At 40.3% G+C, this 8542-nt stretch overlaps 1 non-coding gene across 1 annotated transcript; it reads left to right on the plus strand.

The window, feature by feature from the left end:
- Positions 1-7625: 7625 nt before the first annotated feature.
- Positions 7626-7697, plus strand: Trnac-gca (transfer RNA cysteine (anticodon GCA)). The gene has a single exon. It is a non-coding gene; the product is annotated as a tRNA-Cys (tRNA).
- Positions 7698-8542: the final 845 nt, after the last annotated feature.

The raw sequence follows: 8542 nt of genomic DNA on the forward strand, positions 1-8542 counted from the left end.
TTTTCCGTTTCAGGGCCTGTATCCAAAGCTGCCTTCCGTTTTCATCCTTAGGGAACCTATGAGTAGAAACGAGAAACAGTTATACTTACTTCTGTAACCGAATTATCACAGATACTTTCCAAAATGTAATATGAGTATGACTTTACAGGCCTCACTTTCAACACTTTAATTTACGTGATACTCTATTTCAAGTGTGAAAAACATATAAAAGTCACTTCAGCAGATTTCAATAAACGCATCTGTACTATCATAGAAACACACGTGAAATGTAATGCCACTTCCCCCGACAAAACGTTGAGTACAGCCATAAGCGCAACACGAAACAACCATGTTTTGCCAACATTCACGTGACTTTAGCCCAGAGATGTTGGAGCCACGAAAATGACGTCAGGGCCAGTCTATTATATTTATGGTCGAAGATTTTAACAAAATTCCCCTTTCCTATGACTAAGACTAATACTAGCTCAGCAAATTTGTGATAATAGCCAACCTTGAAAAATGGCTCTTAGCACTATGGGGCTTAACATCTGAGGTCATCAGTCCCCTAGAACTTAGAACTACTTAAACCTAACTAACCTAAGCACATCACACACATCCGTGCCCGAGGCAGGATTCGAATCTGCGACCGTAGCAGTCGCGCGGTTTCGGACTGAGCGCCTAGAACCGCTCGGCCACCACGGCCGGCAGCGAACCTTAAATATTACACGTATTCGCCTTGCTTTATGTACATTGCTGCACGTCTGGGTTTTAATAACAACTGTGTTGCAGTATTGCCGTCGATACGTGCATAAAGAGAAGTATGTGAAAGCAGAACCAGGTACTTTTCCTCAGTGTCTACAAGAAATATATGACTAATTGTCATATTGATATGAGACACTTTATATGTTCAAAAATATTAAGGCACAGTTTTACAAAGTCTTGCACTGCAGAGATAATTTCTGCGATTAAATTGATAATAAGAAAGGAAATCGCTTACAGTGTTTACTGTAACAGTTTCATAGTTCCAAATGTGTTGTTTCTTCATGACATGTCGGCACTGTCAACAAAACGTAAAAAAATATTGTAGGGTGCCAACTAATAACCCCTTGCCGAAAAAACGTAAATAAAAGTAGAATTAGTGCTATTATACTGTCGTGAAAAAGCGCAATATCACTGTTCTTCACACTCTTAAGTCATCTTCATTCCTTGGTATCAAATTTTTAAGAGGTATTCACAAAGCGTGCATAAAGTGTCACTCCTCTTCTGAAAGTGATATAACTGTAGCAATGAAGTAATTACACTTAAGATACGCTAAGGGCTTAACGGACTAAAATGCGCCGTTCCACGTGTCTTGAGCTGCAGCAGATGCTGCAGACAGACTTTCGTTTTGCTCATCCGAATGCTCACTCCAAAGATATTTATACTCTATGCATACGCCGCATCTAGTCGCTATATTCGTGCATCACGCACAGTGCATCTTCAAATGGGACAACCCTTCACGTTACTTCCGATCGCTCACTAGCGAGGTGCACCGTGGTTCGGAGTCCATCTTCAACTGTAGGTCCTCCTCTTACTGGAAGGGTGAATAAGTTCAGAGGTCACTGGAAGGTAACGGCTTATCACCTCCAAAAGAACCACCATTGTTGAAGTGATGGTTCTGAGCACTATGGGACTTGACTTCTGACATCATCAGTCCCCTAGAACTCAGAACTACTTAAACTTAACTAACCTAAGGACATCACACACATCCATGATCGAGGCAGGATTGGAACCTGGGACCGTAGCGGTCGCACGGTTCCAGACTGTAGCGCCTAGAACCACTCGCTCACACCGGCCGGCCCCAAAGGAACCATGTCTAGTAAAACAAGGTGGTGTTCAAAATTAGGCTGAGAGGAGCTTAATTTTTTCTAATGGAATATAATATGCTCTCTCTCTCTCTCTTTCTCTCCACACACACACACACACACACACACACACATATATATATATATATATATATATATATGTGTGTGTGTGTGTGTGTGTGTGTGTGTGTGTGTGAGTGTGTGTGTGTGTGTGTGTGTGTGTGTGGAGAGAATATATATTATATAACCTCGGGATAGAGGGGTATGTCCTAGGGTTGCCACTATTTTATATAAGAATTAAGATATATGTAGCTAAAATTACGAAATTTTTCATAAAAGTAAGGGAAAGTTCATAAATATTTGAAAATCAAACATTAGGTACCAATTTCAATTACATTATAATTAGTTTCATTAACAGAGTGACATAATCTTTGAAATTCGTAAAAGAAACTAACTTGCACCCTTTTAACAGTACTTACAGTACGATGCATTAGATATGACAAAATACACAGAAAAAACATTAATTGAATTACTTTATTTTCTCCATCCGTATTGACCTACCTGACCTTGAAATTGCACTGTCTAACTTTATCATGCAATGAAACTTTCTACAAGGCATGTTCATGTTTACAGTACTTAGTAGTTCACTTTTAATGAGATCTACTGAACACCTGCATCTATTGTCTGACCACTTGTTAGACATTAAGGAGAAAATGCGTTTCTGCAAATCCATTTGATCCAGGAACACTTCAGTTTTTTAAAAAAACATACCGGCAGGAATTTCCCAAGAAGACAAAACTCTTCATACAGTTTCTCCATATCAATTATTTCACTACACTGGAGCGATTTCACTGCAGCTTCCAGGGAAGAAAAATCTATGCTTTTGTTTAACCCAAAGGACTGTAGCGTCGCTGCATCATTCTACTCCAAGAAATGGTAAAAATTTTGGAAGAGAGTTTAAGGCTTCTTGATATAACTCCATAAAACTTCTCTCCAGTTTGATTCTTCCTGAAGAAGACGGAGCTTTCCATGGCATCCTTGACTGCAATTTCGAAGAAATCATCTTTCTTCGACACAGTTTTTTCCTCAGTAAGCACATTTCGTAATAAGCTTATAACATTAAAATAGTGTCTCTTTCTAAGATCTTGATGCAGTGAACAAACATCTTAGCTACACTTTTCAAGAATAGAAATTGGATTTCTAGCAATATATCATTAAGTTCATGTTCTGTATCAAAATACTTTGTAACACTTACATCGATTAGAAGCAGATTTATATTATGTAACTGTGTATCTGTAATTCATGAAGTGTGTATTCTGTGTTGTTTAAACTCCTTGATCTATGGTAAGGAAATTAGTTTTTTGTAATGTATATATGAAAAGAGCCAAAGAATATGTTGAAATGGTAAATTATTATAATATGAATATGCTTATAAAAAGAAAATTTTTGTTAAAAGTTGGTTCATGCTTAGGGCACTTGTATTTGTAACATGTAAAGGCTGAAGGGAAGTCCCTCCGTAACGGAAGTGGTATGGCGCGATGTAAAAGGTGGGTTTGGCGGTCGAACTGAGCGGCTCTTTGTGTGAACGACACGCAGTATCTTGCTAGCCGTAGCACTGTACACTTCGGCGGTGCTAAGACAGGCCAATGGGAGCTACATTATAAGGAATTTGCCTCAGATGTGGATCTGGCTATTATTTGGTATTCTCGGCATAATGGAATGGCTCTACTATGTTGAAAATCCGACGTCAAGAAGAGATTTTATAGAGCATTCGTACATCAAGAGCCATGAGTACAGTTAGCCGCCATGTCGCATGCCACCTATCTTCGCCACTGCTTCACAAACTTCATACACTCAGTTAAGTAATGTATATGGGCACGGACTAGTTAATTTGTGTGTTGTTTAAATAATAATCACATAAAATATAAATTCGTGTCCGGACCATATTTTCAATTCTGATCACGAACCTACGCAGGGTCCTGACCTAAGTGCTACTAAAACCGACTATCCTGATTTAAATGAACAATTCTTGCATTCATGGGTTTAAAAGTGATTTTTTGTCTGAAGTAAAATAAGTAGTAAAAGTTAAAGCTAAAACCACAAAAGTGAATTTGGATAGGCTTTTGCTAAAGTGTCCTTAGTATATTATAAAATATAGTTTTGTAGGATTACAGTGTAAGATTGTGTAAATATTACTGCAAAGAATACCTGCTTCTCAGGTAATTAAAGTTCAAGTACATATAAATCTTTAAGTAACAGATTTACGATAGTATTGTTAGAAGAAAAATTATGAACTATTTTGAAAGAATTGTGCATTTTTGGTACCCATCATGAAAGGTTCCTTTTTTTTAAGTTCATTAAAGCCAGTGTTGTATTTTATTGTCTTGCAAAGTAATTTATGAACTACTCCAAGTGAAGTGAATGATTAGGTTTTAGAGTTAGTCTTTACCATTGTAATAATGAAAGAGCTTTGACTAGTGAAAGTACCATATATTAGTTTATGGTTCGCTATCATATTCTCCACCTGTTAGGAAAAAATTGAACTATTACTGTTGCTAAGGATAACTGCTATATGTAGAGTAGTATTTATGATGTTATTCATCTTTATTTGTGTTTTTCATGTCAGTTAAGATAGAAGCCCCTCATGCCCAAATTTGGTTCTGCACTTCACGCAGTGACATTTCAGTATTGGAGTAAGTAATGCTCTTGAGTGTGGCTGTCATTAGTATGAGTTTGGTGCAAATCTTCTCCCCGTAATTTATTGCTGTGTGTGTTATTGACAACTGCTGCTACACACAGTACAAAGTGCACTGTGTCAGTTTGTGTCCTGTTTACTGTTCAAAGGAAAACTTCAACAAATGTAACTTCAATAACCAATATTCAATTTTCTAAGACATATATTTCGAAATTAATGTGCCTAATTGGGCTGGCGATGATTCATTTTTTTATTCATTTATGATTTCACCACCTCCGTTAACTCCCAAGATAAAAGCCCGTTTCGTTTTTCTGTTATTTCACCAAATTCGAAGTTATAGTCCAATACCCTTGTTCATTAGACACGAGTGCGATCCTGTCAGAGGGTAACATTAGCGTGTTTCACGGCACGTTAGTTTTATAACCAACAGAATTTTGGATCAGTCCTCCCTCAGAGATTACTTACCTAACTACCGTACCTTTTGGCGGCAGGCTAGTTGGGGGATTAGTTTTTCTACTGCACGTTCTAAAGAAATCCAGTGAGTTGTAACGTGTGTTAATATCTCCGTCCATTCAACACCTACAACCTCAAAATATTTATTCGGGTCTCCACGGCGCTTCGCAAACATGGTAAAATAACTATGTATTTTAAGAATAATATTTTCTATGTCTACATCAAGGCAATCAGTTGCATGTCTCGTTGTATTATGGGCAATATGAAGTGAACAATTTTATTTCAATGTTTTACAATGTGCATCATGAAGCAGCTTAAAAACAGAATTGTGCCTACCGTAACTGACATTAGTGCTGTCTGCAGTATAGGAAGGAATCTTGACTAAAGGCAGGCCATTTTCATTTATGACGCAATTTTCATCAGAATCTGAGACCTTAACACTGTTGTCTTCGATGAGCTTTGATACCTTCACAGTATACATATACAGGGTGTTTCAAAAATGACCGGTATATTTGAAACGGCAATAAAAACTAAACGAACAGCGATAGAAATATACCGTTTGTTGCAATATGCTTGGGACAACAGTACATTTTCAGGCAGACAAACTTTCGAAATTACAGTAGTTACAATTTTCAACAACAGATTGCGCTGCGGTCTGGGAAACTCTATAGTACGATATTTTCCACATATCCACCATGCGTAGCAATAATATGGCGTAGTCTCTGAATGAAATTACCCGAAACCTTTGACAACGTGTCTGGCGGAATGGCTTCACATGCAGATGAGATGTACTGCTTCAGCTGTTCAATTGTTTCTGGATTCTGGCGGTACAACTGGTCTTTCAAGTGTCCCCACAGAAAGAAGTCACAGGGGTTCATGTCTGGCGAATAGGGAGGCCAATCCACGCCGCCTCCTGTATGTTTCGGATAGCCCAAAGCAATCACACGATCATCGAAATATTCATTCAGGAAATTAAAGACGTCGGCCGTGCGATGTGGCCGGGCACCATCTTGCATAAATCACGAGGTGTTCGCAGTGTCGTCTAAGGCAGTTTGTACCTCCACAAATTCACGAAGAATGTCCAGATAGCGTGATGCAGTAATCGTTTCGGATCTGAAAAATGGGCCAATGATTCCTTTGGAAGAAATGGCGGCCCAGACCAGTACTTTTTGAGGATGCAGGGACGATGGGACTGCAACATGGGGCTTTTCGGTTCCCCATATGCGCCAGTTCTGTTTATTGACGAAGCCGTCCAGGTAAAAATAAGCTTCGTCAGTAAACCAAATGCTGCCCACATGCATATCGCCGTCATCAATCCTGTGCACTATATCGTTAGCGAATGTCTCTCGTGCAGCAATGGTAGCGGCGCTGAGGGGTTGCCGCGTTTCAATTTTGTATGGATAGAGGTGTAAACTCTGGCGCATGAGACGATACGTGGACGTTGGCGTCATTTGGACCGCAGCTGCAACACGGCGAACGGAAACCCGAGGCCGCTGTCGGATCACCTGCTGCACTAGCTGCGCGTTGCCCTCTGTGGTTGCCGTACGCGGTCGCCCTACCTTTCCAGCACGTTCATCCGTCACGTTCCCAGTCCGTTGAAATTTTTCAAACAGATCCTTTGTTGTATCGCTTTTCGGTCCTTTGGTTACATTAAACCTCCGTTGAAAACTTCGTCTTGTTGCAACAACACTGTGTTCTAGGCGGTGGAATTCCAACACCAGAAAAATCCTCTGTTCTAAGGAATAAACCATGTTGTCTACAGCACACTTGCACGTTGTGAACAGCACACGCTTACAGCAGAAAGACGACGTACAGAATGGCGCACCCACAGACTGCGTTGTCTTCTATATCTTTCACATCACTTGCAGCGCCATCTGTTGTTAAAAATGGTAACTACTGTAATTTCGAAAGTTTGTCCGCCTGAAAATGTACTGTTGTCCCAAGCATATTGCAACAAACGGTATATTTCTATCGCTGTTCGTTTAGTTTTTATTGCCGTTTCAAATATACCGGTCATTTTTGAAACACCCTGTATTTAGTCTCAAACAGCATGAATAATCACGTTGGAATTTGGAAGGTACCACCTGCGGAAGTACACGGCGGAAGACAAATTGAATTCTTCAGCATGATCTACCTTACCAGCGAATGACGAGACATCAAGAAATTTCCTTCTTCTGACGCACCATAGAAAAAAAAAATGGAGCTACTTTGAACTTGAACGGCGCTCAAATGAAATACGGATTTTAAAATATTTAGACACAAAAAAAGACAAAGGCTCGTTTTGTGGAACGACAGTTCATTATACAGGATGCAGAATTTGCACCTCAAACAGGGGATGTCCTGTACGGTGCGAGACAGGTGGTAACCCCGGTAGGTTTCACGGGCACGGCCGGCTACTTCCCCGTTGGCAACACGCCCGACAGCGAAGTCGTCACTGGTTGCTGATACTGACCGAGGATGACGTATGCTACTGTCGTCATCAAACCGCTACAGACGGTACGTGACTCACGACGGCTCTGCCTTTCAGTTATCTTGGAATTCCAACATCAGCATCCCAAAATGTTTTCCACGTCAAACTACATGAAAGCCAATGTAAATATAGCAAGAAGACCCACAATGTTAGATTCAACAGTGTTGTAACATATGTCCAGGTTGGGGGTATAGCTCAGTGGTAGAGCATTCGACTGCAGATCGAGAGGTCCCCGGTTCAAACCCGGGTGCCCCCTTCAATTTTATAATTTCAAAACCTCACGTATCAGGTACGTACTAATAGTTCCGCTTACACGTTGCGCAGCCGCCATAGCGTTTGCAAGTTTCGAATGCCATTTGTTTAATCTGTGTTCCGTGTAAACGTTCAGCGTCTACACATTGCGTTCTATTATATTGCCCGTATTGTTCTTTGTTAGTGAGTTCGGCTGCTAACTAGTCGTGGCTGTGTCAAGAATGTTTGCAAATGCACACTCCGGTTTTGCATGAGAAGATGTGAGCGCTGGGAGCTGAATGCAGTATTGGCTCTGTGCTGGTCAGAAGCTGTCTTTTTTTCCCCCCTCTCTCGGCCACCACGTCGTACCAAGATGATCTGACAGAGGTGAGCAAAATAGCGTTTCCGAAGTTCTGCAGATGGCTGCCCTGTCTTTCTGCGGATATTTAAGTGCTAGAGGATGGCACTGTTTGTTTCGCACAAAATCTCCGTAAATTCGAGAAGTGGTAAACCTTTTTTTGTGTTGTGAGTATTTTTTAAGTTCTCTAAAATACGCATTTATTTATTCACATGGCGCCGCCATCACATTTGTGTTGGCTGAAGTTCACGTATCCGCTGCTCGGTAAAATTCAAAATAAGCGTTTGGTGATACTATCTGTTTCCACAGTGAGAACGCAGTGCTCAGGTATCGTGTCTATAGGACCTGAGTAACTACGTCGAGACCCCTAAGCAGTAAACGTCTCAAGGCCCCTTTACCCTTTTCTATCTTCCTATAATAATTTTGTTTTTCTGCCATAGCACAGTTTACCCACAATTACGCTGTTTCCTTTTTGATATTATTTCTTTCATTTGTTTCAATTTTTTATTGAA

The sequence above is a fragment of the Schistocerca nitens genome, chromosome 4 (genome assembly GCF_023898315.1).
Source record: "Schistocerca nitens isolate TAMUIC-IGC-003100 chromosome 4, iqSchNite1.1, whole genome shotgun sequence".
Taxonomy (NCBI): Eukaryota; Metazoa; Arthropoda; class Insecta; order Orthoptera; family Acrididae; genus Schistocerca; species Schistocerca nitens.